This window comes from Myotis davidii, unplaced genomic scaffold (genome assembly GCF_000327345.1).
Source record: "Myotis davidii unplaced genomic scaffold, ASM32734v1 scaffold666, whole genome shotgun sequence".
Classification (NCBI taxonomy): domain Eukaryota; kingdom Metazoa; phylum Chordata; class Mammalia; order Chiroptera; family Vespertilionidae; genus Myotis; species Myotis davidii.
In genome coordinates, this window is record NW_006296629.1 from 529,948 (window position 1) to 552,107 (window position 22,160).

The 22,160-nt window shown below is 37.5% G+C and overlaps 1 protein-coding gene across 4 annotated transcripts in view; it reads left to right on the forward strand.

The window, feature by feature from the left end:
* HNRNPC (heterogeneous nuclear ribonucleoprotein C (C1/C2)) overlaps positions 1-22,160 on the forward strand; it is a 42,320-nt gene that overhangs the window by 5,605 nt on the left and 14,555 nt on the right. For all 4 annotated transcript variants that reach the window (XM_015569569.1, XM_015569570.1, XM_015569568.1 and 1 more), the window contains exon 3: positions 196-221. The gene's annotated coding sequence lies outside the window, so the exon portion shown is untranslated. The remainder of the gene's footprint in view (positions 1-195; positions 222-22,160) is intronic.

The following is a 22,160-nucleotide window of genomic DNA, read 5'->3' on the forward strand; positions in this document are numbered from 1 at the left end:
CTCTATTTCCTCGTGTATTTTTAAGATTGATTGATGATGTGGAAAGGGCTTTGCTTGTCTGCTACTGAGAACTTTACCCTTGCGGTTTTTGTGGAAACTGCTTTTGGAAAGAAAAGAAATGAACTTTATTGACTTGACATTTTTGCACCTCCCGTTTTTCTAATCTGGGCTATTTTTATTTTTGTTTTTTTACAGTGAGATTTTTTTGATCTTCAGCTACAGTAAGTTATTCCATTTTTTTTTACATTTTTCCTGACTTTCCGCTGATTTCCTTTTTATTGTTGTTACTAGTTACTATTATTTATTATTATTATACTTATGATGGTGATGATAATGATGATAATGACTGATGATTTTTAACCGGATTAAAGTCGAGTTTTTCTGAATGTTCATAAGAATTTCTCCTGCCTCCTAATTGACTTGGAGTTTTCCATCTTGGGAGAGAAAGTGAAGGCATTAGCATTTTTAAGTGGATTGATCACCTAAACCTTTTCTCTCCCAACCCCACCCTTGCCCTCATCCCTTCCCCCAAGCTCAAAAGAACTGGCTGTTAAGTCTGTGACCTTATTTTTCCTGATCTTTAACTTAACTGTTTTAGAGCATCTCTGGACGTCTGTATTTTTAATTTTTTTATTTTTATTTTTTTTATTTTTAATCTTTCATTTGTTAAATTTTTAAACTGTGCTGCAATAAAATGTGTGTGGTACTATTTAACACCTATGATGATGATGGCATTTTCCCAGAAAGCCATCTTCCTCCTGTTCCCCTTGAAATCCCATCCTGCTTTTCCTGTACACTACCCCTCACAAACCACAAGCTGCAGCAACATGGATGCCCAGCCTGGAGCAACGGCAGCCAGGATGACCTGGAGCCAGGGGGGCCTTCGGAACAGATGCACACCCTTCCTGGGTGATGGTAAGAGGTGTGAGGTCCACTGGTTTCATTGTGAAGACTAGGAAATACACCAGTCTAAGTTTAGTTGATGGAGGTGTAGGTGATAGCTTCTGGAAATGTTAGGGTTAATCTTTTTGTTTGTATCAAGAGATGTTTCCAAGGGAGGCCACTTAAATTTTTTGTAAACTAATGGAATTAGAAGTACCTAGTTAACTTAGGCTGACTGAAAATTTTTGATAATTGAAAAAAGCAGCTGAAGATTAAATATACTTTAAAATAAAGTGGCTTTTTAAAAAATAAATTTTTATTGGTTTCAGAGAGGAAGGGAGAAGGAAAGAGAGAGAAATATCCGATGAGAGAGAATCATTGATCAGCTGCCTCCTGCACGCCCCTTAACCTGGGGACTGAGCCCGCATCCTGGGCATGTGCCCTTGACCAGAATCCAACATGGCATCCTTCAGTCCACAGGCCAAAGCTTTATCCACTGAGCCAAACCAGCTAGGGTGGCTTTTTTTATTAGACATTATTTTTCAGAGAGGAGAGAGAGAAATAGCAATTTGATGGATTTGTTTTCCACTTATTTATGCATTCATTGGTTGCTTCTTATATGTGCCTTGACTGGGGATGGAAGCTCCCATAACCCTGGTGGATTGGGCGATGCTCCAACCAACTGAGCTACCGGGCCAAGCTAAAATGGCTTGTTTTAATGATTAGCAACAAAGCAGTTATTTTTCTTACTATTGCAAATTAGTGAAAATTTTCTGTCATTTGGAGTAGTCTTCGGTTTGTGACAACAATTTTGTGTTATATTCTATTGACTTTTTATTAAAATTTAACATGAATCAAACCATAAGCTTGCTATAATATTAAAATGCTATCTCACTGGAAGGTTTTTAAAAACAAAGGGCTAGGAAGGCTTTTTAAGCTTTAAAAGGGAAATAAATCTGTTTAATCTTTGTATCCAAATCAGAAAATCTAGGGTTGACTTCTTTTTCAATGATGACTTGTGGGCCAGTTAGATGTTGGGAAAAAAAGTGTGTTCCCAAGGGTGATAGGAAGGAATGAATCTGCTCTATTCACAGTAATAATATGAGATTAATAAGGATATAAATAGCCAAAAAGTTAAAAAATTTGCAACCTGTAATATTTTACCGACAATAGTGCAATATTTTGGTTACTAACTTTAATAGTTTTGAGCTGGGGCAAAAAGGATGATTTTTAAAGGCATGTTCCCTGCTGTGTTACTAGAATAAATCCCTTAGTCGTACTGAAATGGTAAAATCTAGTTACAGTGAACACTGAAAGTAGCCTTAAAGGAAAGCAGAATGGAAAAAAGTTAATGTCCTAAGGATATCTGGAAAAGGAATGGAAGGCTTTTTTCTCTAAGATCAAATTTTATTAATGCTCTATTCTATGAAATCTATTTCTACTGTGGTGGTCTGTATCATTGTCATTGTATGGCTGCTGTTCACTATAGGTTCAGTTAAATTTATTCCTTTTACAAATCCATTATTTTATGGATCAAGTTCTGGTTTTGAGGAAAAAGGTATACTTCTTCAAGGACTCAGCCTAGGAAGGGAGACAGATGAATGGGAATATGTCATGTGATTAGAGGTTAAGTACAGAACCTAAAGTAGCATGCAAAAATGGGTACCTATTAATTATTAAGTGGTCAGGAAATGCTTCTAAGAGAAAGGGAATTGAAATGAATTTTAGAGGAGGCCAGATTATAACATTTTAATGCTGTGCCAAGGAGTTTGTATTTTATCCAGAAACTAGTGGTGCAGTATTGAAAGATTCTAAACTGGGGAATGACAGATTTACCTTAGAAATGTCATTCTGATAGTGTGAATATGGCTTAGAGGATAAGGAAGATATTAAACTACAAGGAATAAGAATGACCTGACCTGGTCAAAAGCAATGTTATTAGAGAGGAGAGGTAAATTTAGGAGCATGTAGTGGTGGTTGTGATATGAAGAGTGAGGGATTTGGAGTGACCTCTAGGATTCTAGCTTCTGGGATGAGGATAGTTAGATAAACATTAAACAAAAGGATTAGGGGTTGAGAGTAGGAGAAAGCTATTTAAACATTGATCTTTGAGATGATTGTAGAACATTCAGGTAGAGATTTTATTAAACATTTGAGTGATTATTATGAAAATCCCCCTTAGGCATATAGATATTGGCAAAACATACTGACTTGGGTATTGTAGACTACTAGAGGCCTGATGGACGAAATTTGAGCAAGAGTAGGCCTTCCTTTCCCTGGCTGCCGGCAGTGGCTTCCCCCTGGCACCTGGGACCCAGGCTTCCCTCTGGCCCCAGCTTCGTCTGGTCTAATTAGCATATTATACTTTTATTATTATAGATTGAGAGAAATAAAGTGAACATATAGCAATTTCACAATCTAAATCCATGAAATGAAAAAACAGGGTGAGATAGTAGGGCAGTGGTTCTCAACCTTCTGGTCCTTTAAATACAGTTCCTCATATTGTGACCCAACCAAAATTATTTTCGTTGCTATTTAATAACTAATGTTGCTACTGTTATGATTTGTAATGCAAATATCTGATATGCAGGATGGTCTTAGGCTACCCCTGTAAAAGCATCGTTCGACCACCAAAAGGGGTCACGACCCACAGGTTGAGAACCGCTGTAGTAGGGGAAACTTACAATGTGGAAGTATGAGCCTGATGCTAGTGAAATTGAGATCTGTACATGGATTATCGTATCTGAAAGAAGATAATTGGGAGTGGTTGGAAACTAGGCCTTAATAAAGCAGCGGTTTTATGGTTGGGTCACAACATGAACTGTATTTAAAGGGCCAGAGGGTTTGAGAACCACTACAAATACTACTGGAGAATAGTCACTAAGAATGCATAGAGTAAGCCCTAGCTGGTTTGGCTCAGTGGATAGAGCCTCAGCCTGCATACCGAAAGGTCTGGGTTCCATTCTTGTCAAGGGCACATGCCCGGGTTGTGGGCTTGATCCCCAGTAGGGGGCATGCAGGAGACAGCCGAACAATGATTGTCTCATTGATGTTTCTATCTCCCTCTCCCTCTCTGAAACCAATAAAAATATATTACAAAAAAAAAAAAGAATGCAAAGGATAGATGAAATTTGGGAAGTAGACAAGTACTAACCATAGTATACAGGTCCTTTTTGGGTCATGTTTAAGATCTAGATTATCTGTTGAAATTCTAAAGAGAACAGGGAGATCTGATTCTTTTGAATTTCCTTCTGGCTCTTGTGGGAAAGGTTAATAATGGGGACTAAGTGCAAGTTAGAAGACTTATAGTTAGTTAATCTCTTGAAGAAAGTAGTGACCCTATGCCTGAGGCTACTTGCCCTGGTTTTTCAGTTTTCTTTGTGTATATTAGCAAATGTACTTAGTTTGAAGAAAATAGGTTAGGCAGGCTGAAATATGTCACTGGTTATTTCTCTAACAACCCTTGTTGAGACATAATTGGTTTGCTATTTGAAAGGAAAAATGAAGTAGAACCTGAATTCCTTTATTTTGAATGCAATAATCTGGACATTTTACCATGTATTCACCACTGTTAACTTTGTGTTATTTACTCTTCATCATAACCTTACGTAAATATTACAATATTCATATGAGGAAAGGAGAGGGAGAGAGAGCTTAGAAACATCAATGATGAGAGAGAATCATTGATTGGCTGCCTCCTGCACACTCCCTACTGGGGATCGAGCCCGCAACCTGGGCATGTGCCCTTGGCTGGAATCGAACTTGGGACCCTTCAATCCTCATACTGACACTCTATCCACTGAGCCAAACCGGCTAGGGCACAATATTCATATTTTAGAGATGTGAATATTGAAGCACATAATTTAAATGATTGCCTAATAGTGAAGCATGGATTCAACCTAGGCAGTTAACCGTGCAGATTTCTATTTTTTAAAAAATAATATATGTATATGTATGTATTTGATTTTAGAGAGAGGAATGAAGGGAGAGAAAAAAACATCGATCAGTGTGAGAGAGAAACATTGATGGGTTGCCTCCCACATGTGCCCTGACCAGGATGGAACCTGAAGCCTGGGTAGTTGCCCTGACTGGGAACCAAACTCACCACATTCTGTGTAGGAGAGGATGCTCCCACCAATTGAGCCACACCGTCCAGGGCAGTTTCAACTCTTAATCACACTAGACTACTTGATATGTGAAGTATTCAGTAAAAAATAAAAAACTGCTTGGGACTTTTAAAAAATATTTTTAAAGGGATTTAAAATATTTTTGTATACTTTTCATAACATTTTAAATGGCATGAAGAAGTTACAAGGGTTATTTAGGTTAGGTAGATGAGGCTTTGTAGTATAACTGTAGAATCTTTAGATGTGACAGCATTCTTTTAGAGACATAAACACATTTTAAATGTTTTTTCAGTTAAAAATAAACTGATTTTATGGATTTTAGAAGCAACCCCAGAGGGGTGTTGCTAAATCCAGTGGTCATTTTTCTTTTTTGTGCAAAGGGATAGTGAATCTCTGAGGGGTTCACATTGTACCCCCATAACAGGGTAGGATTCAGTAAGATGATGGCTTAACCTCCAGAGAATGACCCCAGGATGACTCCATGGAGGCAACTATGCATTTATGGGGTAGTTAAGAATGTAACTCTTAGGGTTTGTATGAATAAAATTGATAAAAGTCAACTTCCCAAACCCTGGGAAAATTGCAGAGTGGAAAAGGTTTGGACTTTGGAATGAGAGCTGGTTTCACATCTGTTCTAGCACTAGCATTGTGACCCTAATTAAGTTACCAAACCAGTCTGGTCATGAACAGTCCTCATCTTCATTTTTAACCATATTTCCACACTTCTGATACACTGTAATCAATGGCATAACAGTGAGGGTGGTTGCCTGTCCAGGAAAGGTCTGGTGAGAGAGGCAGTTGGGAAGTAGTTCCTAGATTCCGGGCATGCTGCATCAATGAAACCTATATCCTGGTCCTGAGGCTGAAAGCTTTGAAATGGAAAGCGGGGTGCTCAATCTGGGGATCCTCTTGGTGATTGGATTCCTCCCCTAGATCACCCTGGTGGAGAAGCTGAAGCATGGATGCACAGTGCATTCCCTGGCTTGCCTACTCACCCAGTAACATGTCAGCCTGCACTGCATAGTGTATTTCAGCTTGTGCATGCCACCTGATGTGTAGGTCATTGTGACCTCCCTCTCCCAACAGTTCTGTCTGGATAGGGCTGGATTTCTCTTTTGAATGACATACCCATATATAGTTACCTATCTAATTAAGTATATTAATTTAAAAGTTCAAAACTGGGACTCGTGCTATTCTTCCTTCAGACCAATTTCTTCTGCAGTGATTTTGTTAACAAAATTTCCAGTTTTTTAAAAAAAATATATTTTATTGATTTTTTACAGAGAAGAAGGGAGAGGGATAGAGAGTTAGAAACATAGATGAGAGAGATCGATCAGCTGCCTCCTGCACGCCCCCTACTGGGGATGTGCCCGCAACCAGGATACATGCCCTTGACCAGAATCGAACCCTGGACCCTTGAGTCCGCAGATGCTCTATCCATTGAGCCAAACCGGTTTGGCAAATTTCCAGTTTTCATGTCATTTAGGCCAGACTTGGTTAACCTTGACTTTTTTCTCCTCTGATGCCTCACCTTTGGCCCTGTGGAAAATCTTGTCAGCTTTTCCTTTAAAAGAATAATTCACCATCCAGAACTGCCATCGCTTGTTCCAGTTTTAAGCCACCATGGTCTCTTGTGCATTTTGCAATAGATTTGTTTCTTTATCCCCTCCCCACCAGTGTGTGGTAGCTAGGTTAATCCTGTTAAAATGTAATGCTTGTAGTGATGTAAATAACCACTGTGCTGGTACAACTGAAAATAATAATATTGAATGCCAACTGTACTTGGGAAAAAAAAGATAGGAAAATGTAATACTTGAAAAATGTATTGCTTGAAATCTAGTAGCTGCCTATTTCAGCCTAAAAGCCAAATTTTTCATTGTGATGTATAAGACACCTCCTCCTTTACTGCTAATAGTATATTCTGCTCCACACACTGGTCTCTTTACTGTGTCTTGAACACATTAGATGTTCTTTTTTTTTTTAAAATGTATTTTATTGATTTTTTACAGAGAGGAAGGGAGAGGGATAGAGAGTTAGAAACATCGATGAGAGAGAAACATCGATCAGCTGCCTCCCACTGGGGATGTGCCCACAACCCAGGTACATGCCCTTGACCGGAATCGAACCCGGGACCCTTCAGTCCGCAGGCCGACGCTCTATCCACTGAGCCAAACTGGTTTCGGCCACATTAGATGTTCTTACCTGAAAGCCTTTTCTGGGGATTTCCTTCCCCCAGACATTTATAAGGTTAGGTTCTCCAATTTAGATTCTTACTCAAAGCTGCCACTAAGTGATATTTTCTCTCACAGCTCTTCAAGCCCCCATCCCCACTGCCAATACTCCAGCTCTTTCAATAGCCTACCTATTATAGAACCTTATTTTCTACTATGTAAAGGCAAAAAGAAATATCTGGAAAGATACATATAAAACAACATTGATTACCTTTGCACAAGGGAGAGGGACTTAGGAAGGTAGAAGGAAACTTGCTCTGTGTGCTTAAAGACTGATTATTATAATGAACAATACATTTTGCTTCTAGTTAAAAAATTTTACCTTAGATATGTATCAACTCTTCTGGTACTGTGTCTGGCTATAAATAGTGTAAGTACAGCCTGTGTCATATGGGTTTAGCAGCAGTTTTGGGAGTTAAATAATAACCTTAAAATAGGTTTGGCTGTGATTAAATGAGTCAAGTTAACATTTGAGGGCAGAGGCTGCTCTATGTTGCCTGTGATGGGGTTGTAATAAAAATTTGAAAGAACTTAACCCAGCCTGTGTGGCTCAGTAGTGGAGCTTTGACCCATGCATGAAGCAGTCACCAGTTCAGCCCTAACTGGTTTGGCTCAGTGGATAGAGCGTGGGCCTGTGGACTGAAGGGTCCCAGGCTCGATTCCAGTCAAGGGTACGTGCCCAGGTTGCGGGCCTGGTTTCCAGTAGGGGTAGGAGGTGTGCAGGAGGCAGCTGATCGCTATTTCATCAGTGTTTTTTTCTCTTCTCCCTTCCTCTCTCTAAAAACCATTAAAAAATTATATTCTCCAATGAGAACCATATCGCTATTTTTTAAAAGAGTTAGCCATAACAGATTTGGAAGGACATCTGACTTTTTTCTTCCTACCTAACATGCTTTCCTATTTTACCACTCTGAAATATTTATCCTGTTTCCCATGTAAATTAACTTATGACTTGAATTGATTTTAGAACTGATGTAACTGTGGGTTAATGGAACCAGTCCTTAGGCTTTTCTGGGTAGTCCAGAATAACAGGAATAGTTTTGTAGAGTACATGATAAACGTAATTTTCTGTATTCTGCAAATGATTTAACCATTCACCATACATAGTGTATTATTCCTTATACTAATCCTTTAAATGTAGTCATCTTCACCTATTTTTTATTTTGGTGTTAACTTTAAAGTTGTGGTTTTATTGAAATTAAAAAGAAAGATTAATCAAATGACTTAAGATTGATGTAGGTTTTTAAGAGAAGGTACCCCATTTTTATTTCACTTTTAATCCCAATTTAGTAAGCATGCATGCTCATACAATATTTAGAAAATGCAAGCCATCCCTGGCTGGTGTGGCTCACTTGGTTGGGTGTCACCCCATGCAACTGAAAAAGTGCCTGCCCTATTTCTGGTCGGTTTCTGGGCTTGATCCCTGGTAGGGGATGTGTAGGAAGCTGCTTATAGATGTTTCACTCTCGGATTAATGTTTCTCTTTTTTGTCCCCTCTCCTCTCTAAAATAAAAAATATATATTGGAAAAAAATGCAAACCAGCCACATACAAAGGGAGCATACTTCAGCCAGAAAGAAAAGTTTGGTTTTTTTATTTTGTTTTACATATATAGGCTTATCATAAAAGTCATATACATTTAAGTAGCACTTTTTTTTAACATAACATGAACATAAGATGTTAGTAAATAAGATTTCTACATAGTATTAACGTTGCCTACTTACATAGTATTCTACTTAACTAAAAGTCTATTGTTGGGCCCATAGTGTTTCCCTCAAGTTTTTCCTTTTATAAACAGTTTCAGCCCAGCCAGGTGTTGCTCAGTGGTTGAGCATCGACCCAGGAATTGAGAGATCACGGGTTTGGTTCCTGGTCAGGACACAAGCTTAGGTAGCAGGTTTGATCCCCAGTAAGAGATGTGCAGGATATAGCGGATTGATGATGTTTCTCTCACATCAATTTTTCTGTCTCTTTACCTCTCCCTTGCTCCCTAAAAACAAAACATTTAAAAAAGTTTCAGAACTAAAAACAACATTTAAAAAAGTTTCAGAAAAAATCAAATAGCCTTACAACTAAAATTTTATAAATACTAATGATTATTTTTTAAAAAATATATTACTAGAGGCCTAATGCACGAAATGTGTGTAAGAGGCTCGGCCCTCGCAGCCGCTTGCGGCCCCAGCTCTGTAAGGTTGGTCGTTTGGTCTAATTAGCATATTAGTTCTTTATTATATAGGATTGATTTCAGAGAGGGTGAGAACTATAAAAACAATGATGAGAAAGAATCATTGACCCACTGCCTCCTGCACACACACAGGCACGCACACCCACTGGGGATCCAGCCCACAGCCTGACCAGGAATCGAATCTATGACCTCCTGGTTCATAGGTTGATGCCCAACCACTGATTCACACTGGCTGGGCCCATTGATTATTTTTTCAGAGTTAATCCCCAGAAATATAATTGTTCAAGTGCATATATGTTTTAAAAACTTTGCAAATTTAGGTTGCTCTCCCAAAAGGTGATGACAGTTTATCTACTTACTTGCAGGGTAAATGATGGCTAATGATTTGTAGTTTTGTGAATTGCCTGGATCTTTCGCTTATATTTCAGGGTTGGACACTGAATTTCAGACTTTGATAAATATAAATTAAAGAATAAGAATATTATGGTTATGGAATTGCTTACAAGTTGAATATATTTCTGTGTATAGTTTGAGATTCGCATATAATTTTTTTTGTGTGTGTGACTCCTCACCCAAGGACATTTTTCCATTGATTTTTAGAGTGGAAGGGAGAGGGAGAAACGGAAAAAGAAACATTGATTGGTTGCCTCCCACGTGCACCCCAATGCGGGAGTGATTGAGCCTTCAACAGAGGTACTAGCCCTTGACTGGAATCAGGCCAGCGCTGTATCTACTGATCCAAACCAGCTCGGGCTCTCATAAAATTTCTATTCTTAGATATGTGTATGCGTATGTTTGGTGCCATCTTAATTTTATTGTGGAAAACTTCTAAACGTACACAAAAGAATTTGTCCATTCTTTAACAGCCCTTGGGCAATCTTGTTTTATCTATACCTGCATCTACCCTTCCCTCCCTTTTTTTGAAGTAAATCCTTGCTATATTTTACCAATATTTTAATGTGTTTTTGTAAAAGATGAGGACTTAAAAAATAATCACAAAAATTGAATAAATATATTTTCAGACACTAAAATACTATTCTGAGGACTGTAAGGCATTCCCAGTTGTGTTTTATTTCTGTAGGGATGGTAACATGGATGATGGTTTTGCTTTTATTTTTTATTTTCTTAAAAAAATGTTTTTATTGATTTCAGAGAGGAAGGGAGAGCTAAAAACAGCCATGATGAAAATCACTGATTGGCTGCCTCTTGCTTGCCCCCTACTGTTGATCTAGCCCATAACCTGGGCATGTGCCCTTGACCAGAATCAAACCTGGGACTCTAGTCCACAAACCGTAACTCTATCCGCTGAGCCAAACCCGTGAGGGTGGTGATGGTTTTGCTCTTACCTGTTTTTTGCTCATTGGTTTTCACCCTGTGGGTCGCGACCCCTTTGGCGGTCGAACGACCCTTTCACAGCGTCGCATATCAGATATTTACATTGCGATTCGTAATGGTAGCAACATTACAGTTATGAAAGTAGCAATGAAAATAGTTTTATGGTTGGGTCACAAGAGGAACTGTATTTAAAGGGCCAGAAGGTTGAGAACCGCTGGCTTAGACCTTTCTGGAATTTGGGAAGTTTTGTTTACTCGAGATAATTTTTTTAAAAATTGAGAGAGAATCTCAGTATAGTTAGCTTCATATTGGCTGATAAAATCAAGTTCAAGATAACAAAAGATGGGATTCCACTATATGTATTTTACTGTTAGATTCTCAAGTTTAGAGCGTAATCATATGTTTTAGCTACTAAGGTCTGAGTGATGGAAAATGTAGTAGCTTTAAGTTATATTTCCTTATAAAAGTTTTTGCTGCCGAAACCGGTTTGGCTCAGTGGATAGAGTGTCGGCCTGCGGACTGAAGGGTCCCAGGTTCGGTTCCGGTCGGGGGCATTGTACCTTGGTTGGGGGCACATTCCTAGTGGGAGATGTGCAGGAGGCAGTTGATAGATGTTTCTCTCTCATCGATCTTTCTGACTCTCTATCTCCCTCCCTTCCTCTCTGTAAGAAATGATTAAAATATATTTAAAAAAAGTTTTTGCTGTACTGGTCCAAAATCTTTTATTCATAGTTCAGAAATTTAAAATCCTATGGCAAGAAAGTTTCTCATTAGTTTGACAGACTCGTTTGGTGACAAAACCTCACCTCAATCGACATGAGATTGATTATAGTCTGTGATAAATTTAGTGACTGCATATGTATTACTGTGGAAATACTACTGCATTTCTTTCCCCAGATCCTACTGGGGTGTTATATATCAAGAAATTATAGTGTCATTACCTTTGTAAAATCTGAAAATCCCTGATTTTCCAAACACGTGTCCAAGAGACTATGGTAGACTTTGAAAAGTGTATTTTGTTGGAATTGAATGCTCAGCTTAAAGGAATTTACTGGTTCAATTGAAACTTTCTACAACATAATGAGGCAATGAAGTGTTGTTAAGTATTGTTGACTTTTGGTGTTCAGAACATTGGTTTGTACTCCAGCATCATCATTATCTGGAAGTTTCATAGCAATGCAGTATATTCTTGCTATATCCTAGAACTGAATCATTGAAATTGTTGATTTAAGATAAATACCTCCTAAATTCTTAAACATAAAGACACTACTCTTCCCTTGACTATGGGTTTATACACTGACCATTTTGTTCTCATTTACATAGGTTTTCAGTTATATTATAAACTAGAGGCCCCGTGCACGAAATTCACGTGTTGGCATGGTCCCTAGGCCTGGCCTGCGATCAGGACCATCTTCTCTGGCTGCCTGCAGCCGGCCCCACCACCCATCCCAGTTCCCCATTTGCCATCAGGCAATTGGAGCCTGTTGGCCTGGGGAAAGGGACCAAGAGGTGGTCAGTGTGCCTCATAGTGACTGGTAGAGCATTTGTTCTGGTAATTCCGCCGTTAGGGCCAATTTGCATATTACCCCTTTAATATATAGGATAATAAGCCCCTCGTATATTTGTTCATAATTTTTGTAGATTGAATATGACCTTTTAGTTCCTAGTCAGTATTTATTGATCTTACTGAAGAAGTTTGGAATGTTGATTTTTAGGGTGGTCTTTTTTTTTTTTAATATTTCTGATATTTAGTACTTTAGTTTCAGGAACTTCTTTTTTGCAAATGGCTTAAATGGATGTTTGTAGAAGGAGTTTTACTATGTAGCAGCTGCTTTAGTTAAGACTATGATGGGTTCTAAAATACTGGGTGTTTTTTTGTTTTTCCCCTTAAGTCTGATGTAGCGCTCAGAAACAGATGACTAACCTTAATAATGGCACAGTTTATTGTGAAGGTTGAATGTAGAGAGAAATGTCTGTATTGTATTTGTTGGGATTTCCAGTAAGTGAGAGAACCTAAATTATTGAACACTATTCAGTGAAAATTTTGGTGCCTTGGAGATGCCAGTTTCCTTGATTGTATATACTTCTGAATTGCTCATTAAAGAAAAATTTTGGGAAAGGAGTCCTTAAACCTCACAATTTTACAATATCCTGAGATGTCTAATCATCTAGATAACTTGTATGTGCTATGTAACATCTTGAACATCTCAGTGTTAATATGTTGCTATTTAAAAATAATTTTTGCTGCTTGTACTCAATTGGATTGATGTACTAAAATGAAATTTATATAGCCAGTTTCATTCTCATGAACATGTTTTCTTAACTGTTTACTGTTAATATGTCCACATCCTTTTTTTTCAGGTAAGTTCCTCAAAAGTGAGATTATTGGGTTAAAGAATATGCCGTGTCTTAAGGGTTTTGATTAAAAAAAAAAAAGTTCAGGTGGCCTCTGAAAATATACCGTATACTGTCAGAAATAAATTATGAAAAGGACCATTAAAATTAAAAATGGCTTTATTTGGTAGGTGAAATGGTATTTGGTTTAATTTATATTTCCTTTATAGTGATATTGAAATTTTTTAATTTCCATGAACCTTTAGTATTTGTTGATCACCTATTTTTGTCCTTGGCCCAGTTTTTGTGGTAGGTACCAATAATAGAAAATGATGTAGTAGCAGCAGTAACAGCTGCAGCAACACTTGAGATGTGCCAGGCACCATGTTGGTGTTTTCTATACATTCATTTATGCCTCATACCTATCCTATGAGACAAATGATCCTGACAGTCAAAGAATCTGGGTTTTGATGGGATTGGCTTTCCAGAGGAAGTACACACTCTAGTGGTTGAGCTTGAAAGGGAAATAGGTCTGTGTGACCTCAAAGCCTCTAATCTGCGGTTCTCGACCTGTGGGTCACAACCCCTTTGGCAGTCGAACGACCCTTTCACAGGGGTCGCCTAAGACCATCCTGCATATCAGATATTTACATTACGATTCATAACAGTAGCAACATTACAGTTATGAAGTAGCAACGAAAATAATTTTATGGTTGGGTCACAACATGAGGAACTCTTTAAAGGGTTAGAAGGTTGAGAACCACTGCTATAATCCCTTATTATTAGGATGTATTTGTTATTTTACATTATTAGGGACTTGAATTGTTTTCAGGTATATATTGCCAGATATTCATCAGTACTTTTTATTTATGGTATATTTTAGTGTAGGCATGTCTTGTATTATATGCTATTTAGGAACTTCTCAAGGTTAGTCACTTTTAAGTTTGGTTAAGGTGGACATAGTTTTAATTTGTGGGGGATAGGTAATTTTGTATCTACTTTTTCAGTTTAAATTTTTTTTGAAAGGCTTTATTTACCCAGATTTTTTATTTATAATTTTTCAAGTATTAACCGGGGTCATGCTCAAAACTAAACCAGCGTAGAACTTTTCACTGTACAGAAAATATGCAGAAGGACTTCTCAGTTGAGATTAGCATTACTAATTGTTCCAAAACTAATATATTTTTAAAAATCTGCTATTGAAAGGAAATTGTGTTGATCTATTTAAAAACAATTAAAGTGACTTGGGTGAGACTCCTCAGAGTATGTTGAACAAATCAGTAAAGGGTATGTAATTGAGAGATTTAATATTTCACACAACAAAATCAAAATTTTCTTCAGACTGGAACCAGATAATATGAATTAAATACCCTGTTTTATGCTTGATGTAAAGAAACCCAACAAAATAATTGAACTAATACAGGAAATTGGCATTATATTAATAAATAAGAATTAGAGGTTTTACTTAACAGTGAATTCTGTACACGTTGACAATGCCAATGTTGGCAGAAATAATAGCATTTAGATAGTATCCAGAATTTGTTTTACTACTTCAAGAGCAACCAAATTTGGACTACTGTGTTCAATGGTACATGGACAAATTAAGTTGTGATTGTTGTAAGGCACAATATCTTACTTTCATAGAAGATTGTCAGAATAGCGAACAACTTGAATAAGATGTTTTAAATCAAAGAAAAGAATTCAGTCACTTATGAATGGTTAAAGAGAAGAGTGGAAGGAAGAAATTAATTAGCCAATTAAGTTTAGAATTGAGTATTTTCAGGTTGTGAATTCCTTGACTTTGATGGCACCTCAAGAGGCTTGCTCATCAGTGAGTGAGCAGTGATGTCAGAAGAGAATTTTATCATTCTTTGAGGAAATTAGAGAGCATTGAGCTACATAATTTAGTTTTTTAATCATTCCAGATTCTGGAATTTTTTCTTAGAGATCTTCATTTTAAAATTTTTGTCACATTATGTTACCCATTTATACTTTAACAGGAGAATTTTTTAAATTGAAGAAATGCTTACTGAAAAAAACTTAAAAAGAAACATAAAGATAAAATATAGCTTGAACACAGAGATAACCACTATTTCGTGTTTTGTTTTGTTTTTGGTTAATCCTCACCCGAGGGTATTTTTCCACTGATTTTTAGGGAAAATGGAAGAGAGCGAAAGACAGTAATATCGAATGTGAGAGAAACACATTTATTAGTTGCTTCCTGCACAAGCCCTGACCATGGCCGGACTAGGGATGAGCCTGCAACCTAGGTACCTGCCCTTGCCCAGAATTGAACCTGGAACCCTTTGGTCCGCAGGCTGACTGTCCACAGAGCCAAACCGCTAGGGCTGAGATATTTTGATGTTTTGGTCCATTCATTTCTGTCTCGGGGTTGAATGTTTACTTATATATTTATGCTTTTATAATATACTAGAGGCCGGGTGCACGGATTTGTGCACCGGTGGGGTCCTTCAGCCTGGCCTGCGCTCTCTCAATCTGGGACCCCTCGGGGGGATGTCAGACTGCTGGTTTTGGCCCGATCCCGCAGGCCAGGCAGGGGACTCCACTAATCAGTAATTAGTGGGATAATTTGAGACCATGTAATTTCTTTCTAATCCAGAAAACTTTCAGTAATTGTAGCATTGACATTTGTCTGAATCAGTTGTTGATGTAATCTTCACCAAGCTTTCTTTTTAAAAGCGTTATTTAAAATTTTTGTAATCTCTCTTTTAATCAATGAGTTTGCTTGTGAATTTAGTTTGGGGAACCTCCAGAAGTGTTGCTATCTTTAAAAAAAAAAACCCACCTTTTATTGATTTTAGAAAGGAAGGTAGAGGGAGAATGATAGAAACATCAATGATGAGAGAGAGTTATTTGATCGGACTGGATCCAGCCCACACCGGGTCTGTGCCCTGACTAGGAATTCAACAATCATCTTCTAGTTCATAGGTTGATACTCAGCCATTGAGCAGCACTGGCTAGGCTAAAGTTCAATATTCTTTTCTTAAAACAATTTTTTATGTTGATTCTTTTGGATTTTCTGCCTTTTTTCTGTTATAATTTTGGGAACTGTTGAGTTTTGTCTTCACAGTTTTTGCGTTTTATTCTTTTTCTGATTTAAATACTTACTTAAATTCTCACCCAAATAGAAAGAGAAACATCTGTGGGTGCCCTCTTCATTCACCTCAGCTGGGCACTGAACCTGCAACCCAGGAATCAAATCAGCAACCTTTTAGTGCAGAGGGTGATGCTCAACTGAGTCAATCTGAATGGGCAGTTTTTGTTTTGTTTTAATCCTCACCCAACAACATGCATTTTAGAGAGGGGGAGGAAGGGAGAAAGAAATATTAATTCGTTGCCTCCTATATTAACCCTGTATGGGGATCAAACCTTTGACTTAGGTATGTGCCCTGACTGGGAATTGAACCTACAACCTTTTGGGTGTATGGGACAATGCTCCAACCAACTGAGCCACAGTGGCCAGGGCTTTCTTGAGGTTTTGACAATTGCATATGTAATTTTTTACATTTAAATTTTGATCCATCTGTAATTAATTTTGGTATATAGGGTGAGATTGGTCCCCATTTATTTTAGATGGCTACATGGCACCATTTACTGAATTACTCATTTTCTTCCCCTGTTAATATCTTGTGTATTTTTAGTTTTATTTCTTAGAATTAACAGCATAATTTATCTAAAAGTGGCAAACTTTGTTTTTTGTTGGCCTGAAAATGCCCTATAAATATTACCATGTGCTATTTTCTCATGCTAGTCTAGGTCTTTCCATGATAGTCTACCTTGAGATCATGCCTGGTTTTTATTTTTGTTTGTTTTTGGGGAATTATGTCTATGCTTTGATGACTAATAAGCTTTGGGAATGGAACGAATTTAAAGCACTATGTTCTTTTTGTAGACACATAGGGAGTTCATTGTTCCCCTCTGAAGGAGCCAGAAAAAAATAGTTGATGAATTTTTAATGTTTCCTACATCCTTTGTGATATCATACTATGTTAGTACAGTTTTGGTAATATTATTATACTTAAAACGCTTTTATTCTTGAAATATTAATGTTTATTGCATGTAATGTTATATGTAAGATTTTTCTTGAGTAATTGGTGTTTATTGCATGTAAGTAACATTTAAGATCATTTTTCTTGAAATATTATGGTTTATTGAATGTTACATTATTATATTTAAAATTCTTTTTCTTGAAATGAAAAACTGAGAAAAGCAAAAGAAATAGTTGATGAATGCAATGAAGATACAAGTGCGCGAGGAAAGGTAGGCCAGGTAGATTGAGTAATATGAAAGTAGTGTGGGGAAAGGCATTAAAAGGGATTGAAGTGGGCAAAATAGGCGCTCTTAAGTGTGTTAAAGGAAAACAACTGAGATCGATGATGATGCTCTCATTAGGCAGAGAAATTATAATACTCAGAAGTTACTGAAAAACTGTTGACAAGAAATTGTATGACACTAAAATAGAAAATCCTTAGACTCAAGATTTAGTCATCTTTTTAAAAAAATTGCCAACTCATTGCTGCCATCTAGTGACACTTTTGTCTTTAAAATTCTTCAAAGAAAGGTAGGAAAGAGCATATTAGGTATGACAGTTGCATCTACTTTGAATTAAATGTACAATCTAGGTTTTAGGGGATAGTAATATAGAAAATTATAAGGTAGGGTTCTGAATGTCCTACTCTGAGGTAAGTTAATATTTTTTTTGTTCTCTAGTTAGTATGACGACATCTAATAAGTTATACTTGGTGCCATATTTCATTTCTTTTTTGTACCAACATATTATGTGATATAAGTAAGTATAGTGTGATTAATGTATGTGAATAGAATGCACAGGTGGAGAACTGGTTGAAATGCCCATTAGAAACATCTTGTGGCTTGTTTACTTATCCCCTCTACCCCCTGTGTTTTGCAGTACATATTCCCAGATATGATACTGAACACAGTCTGACTGGCACTGTTTTGTTAGGTATTATCCGTTCCATCCTTTCCATTAAAGATGGAGTTCTAGTGGCCATTACATAAAGGCAAGGGAGCTGAAGGCTTGATTCCAATTATAAATTGATTTGGCTCAGCTCCCAGCAAGTTCCAGAACCTTTATAACCTGTATTTCTGGAGCATTTGAACCATGTGTTTCCTTATAATTGTCAGATAACTCAATCTGCCTTTTTTTTTTAACCTTCCTATGTACCTATTCTCTGCAGAATTTTCTTGACATTTAATGTGAACTTAAAGAGAAAAGGGCTATGTCCTGGCCAGTGTTGCTCAGTGGTTGAGCGTCGACCTATATGAACCAGGAGATCATAGTTGATTCTCAGTCAGGACACATGCCCAGGTTGCAGGCTCGATCCCCAGTGTGGGGTGTGCATTAGGCAGCCAGTCAAGGATTCTCTCTCATCAATGTTTCTCTCTCTCTTTCTCCCTCTCCATTCCTCTTTGAAATCAATAGAAACTAAAAAAAGGGGTGGTGGTGGTCTCCAATTCAGTTCCCAGTCAAGGGCATGTACCTCGGTTGTGGGTTCTCTCTCCATTCAGGTTTGTGTGGGAGGCAATCAGTTGATGTGTCGTCCGTCCCCCCACTCCCACCCCACCCCCCTGCCTTCCTTTCCACTCTCTGAAAAAAAAAAATGGGAAAAATATTCTCTGGTGAGGATTAACAGAAAAGGGGAGGGGGAGGCAAGAAATGGGCTACTTGTTATAAATATTTCCTTAATTTTTAGCTACATTGACAATCCAAGATAGGATTGCCTCTGTTAAGAGGAGACTCAGGATAGCTCAAACTTTAGAATCAATAGTGGAAATAAAATTGACAGTTTTCTTGCATCTCAACCAGGTGGAGATTTTAATTTTCTTGTTTTTAGGATATGCCTGGGATGGTAGAAGTAAGAATCAATACATTTCTATATCCACTAATCTTGTCCTTTGCACTGCCACTAGTTCCCCCACCCCCATTTTCATTGATTTCAGAGAGGAAGGGAGAGAGTTGGAAACATCAATGATGAGAGAGAATCATTGAATCATTGATTGGTTGCCTCCTGCACTCTCCACAGTGAGCATTGAGCCCACGACCCAGGCATATGCCCTGACTGAGAATTGAACCGTGACCTGGTTCATCAGCTGATGCTCAACCTCAACCACTGAGGGCACAGGCTGGGCAGTCTTTTTCTTTCTATTATCTGTACTCTGGTGGAATTCTCTTTATCTGGAAATCACATCCACTTAATCTCTACAAGTGAATTAAACAGGATGCAGAATAACAAGGGAACAATCATTTCAGAAAACATTTTCCATATGAGTTTTACTCAAACCAATTTTAAGAAGGAAACATACTTTTTTTAATTCTACATATTTTATTTACTTAGATCTTCTGTAGTAATCAGTATTGAAGCTAAGAAACAATTAATTTGGCACTGGCTAAGTATGTCATCGGTTAGAGCATCATCCTGATATGTCAAGGTTGTGGGTTTGATCTCTGGTCAGAGCACATAAAAGTATCAACCAAAGTGCATAAATAAGTGGAAAAATAAATTGATGTTCCCCTCTCTAAAATCAATTAAATTAAAAAGAAGCAAACTCATTGGCCAGTGTGGCTGAGTTGGTTAGGTGTTGTCCTATATACTGAAATGTTGCCAGTTTGATACCCAGTCTGGGCACATGCCCGGGTTACAGTTTTAATGCCCTCTAGGGGGTATGCAGGAGGGAACTCACAGATGTTTATCTCTCTCCCTTTCTAAAAATCAATAAAAAGTATATATTTTTAAATATATTTTACTGATTTTTTTATAGAGAGGAAGGGAGAGGGATAGAGAGTTAGAAACAGCTATTAGAGACAAACATCGACCAGCTGCCTCCTGCATGCCTCCTACTGGGGATGTGCCTGCAACCCAGGTACATGCCCTTGACCGGAATCGAACCTGGGACCCTTCAGGCCACAGGCCAGTGCTCTAGCCACTGAGCCAGACCGGTTAGGGCAATAAAAATATTTTTAAAGAAACTGAATTTGTCTTAATGAATTTCACTTAAAAACAATTACTGAGAAAACTAATGATTCCTTTCAACATTGAGGATTTATGGAGTGTCTAGGATGTGCAAGAAACTTGTAATATTCAAAAAGTGGGGGAAATTGGAATTTAAACTAGATCCATGAACTGGACATTAGTCTCCATCTAGATTCTGGATTGTTGATTATTAAAGTAACAGCTAATTCATGAAAATTAATGTAATTTCATTTAACAGCATTGTTAGGCTATTAATACATATGGGTAAGTTTGGTGTCCTCAAAACATTTGAATGGTTTTATAAAACAAGATTGGGATTGTTAATAAAGATTAACCAAAAGCAGAATACCTATAGAACATTTAAAAATATGTCTTTCCTAAGCACATAATTTATAAATGCCTCCTGTTATGTATTGTACAACTACATACTCTTGTTTTTACCAGAAGTGCTTTTATTAACCATAAATTTAAGACTGCTTTAGGTATTTGAAGTGTTGGGTTTCACGCTGAAAAATGTAATATTATCCACAGACCATCAGTGAATAAAAAAGTAGTAAGTTATGCTACTTTGGTCAAATTATGCCCCCAAAAATAACTTTTGCACTTAAAATAGTAGAATCAACGAATGAATGTATAAGTGGAGCAAAAATCGATGTCTTTCTCTTTCTAAAAAAAAAAACACAAAACAACATCAAATGTGTTTTAAAGAGTAAGACCATACTAAGAATGCACATTTAGGTCATAGAATTACTTAAAAAGGAAGTAATAACCAGAGCAGAAACTTTTTGGGGGGAAGAGATGGAAATGATGTACATGGGACTTTTGTGTCAGTTTTGAGATTTTGTAGAGACTAAGCTGCTCTAGCACTATCAAACCTTTAAAAAAAAGTTTTTGGGGTTTTTTTGCTTTCAGAGAGAAAGCGAGGGAGAGAGAAGCATTTATATGAGAGAAATCTATCTTCTGCCCTACCCAGGGATTGACCCTGCAACCTGGGCATGTGCCCTGATTGGGAATGGAACCGGTGACCTCTTGGTTCATCAGTCTATGCTCAACCATTGAGCAACACCAGCCAGGCCCATCAAATCTTTTTATTCACTATTGGAGCAGGCAAAAAACTCCCATTTCAGCTGCCTTTCTTAAAATTAGTTATTTCTAGTAATACTAGCTGGATATTTTGGGATTCTTTAATTCCTACGTCTTGTAACTCCCAGTTGCTACTTCCCCAGTTAGTGATACCATGCATTTTGGCTTGCCCTTGCCAGCTTGTATTTTGATTGGGGGGATACCATGACACCAAGTTTTGTCTGTGGTTTTTTGGCTTTACTATATGATTGCTTTTATGTAAGGATTCAGAACAATTCCAGAACTATTCTGTGTTGTTGCTGCTTTCTTCCAGGAATCCCAGTTCATTTCCAGTAGTGTCTGTGCATTTAGGATTGTGACCATTTTTCTCCCCTCAGCAGTCAGTGTGAAGTGTGACCTGAGATCATTTGGTTCTTTCTAAAACTTTAGAAAATCTGTTCCCTCTTCAGAAAATTTTCAGTAGCAGTACCACTAGAATTTTTGGTTCCCATTTCTCCCCTGAAGTAGCCCTGGTACTTGGTACTTAGCAAATACAATTAAAAAGTAATTTGTAATAACTCTTTAATTCTTTAAAAGGATGTGTTCCTAGGAGTGGGATTAATGGGTCTTTGTGGGTTTTCTGTCTTTTCTGTTACATCTTGATTAAATCCTTATAGTTAAGTATGGACATTGAAAGCTAATCAGGTGACCTTAGCACAGCTTTGAAACTGAAATCATTGTATTATTTTTTCATTAACATTTTTATATCAAGGAAAATGGGAAATAAAATCCTGTCCTAAAATTCAGAGATGATAGTCACTGTTAGTACCTTTTTTATTTATATTCTTGGATGTCTTTCTACCAGTCTATTCAAATAGGATTCATTGAGAGAATTAAACCATAAGGCAGCCACTTGCCACAGGACACTGGTGTGTCACAAGAATTTTTAAAACATGTAATACCTGACTAATTAGTCAGGGTTACTGACTTTT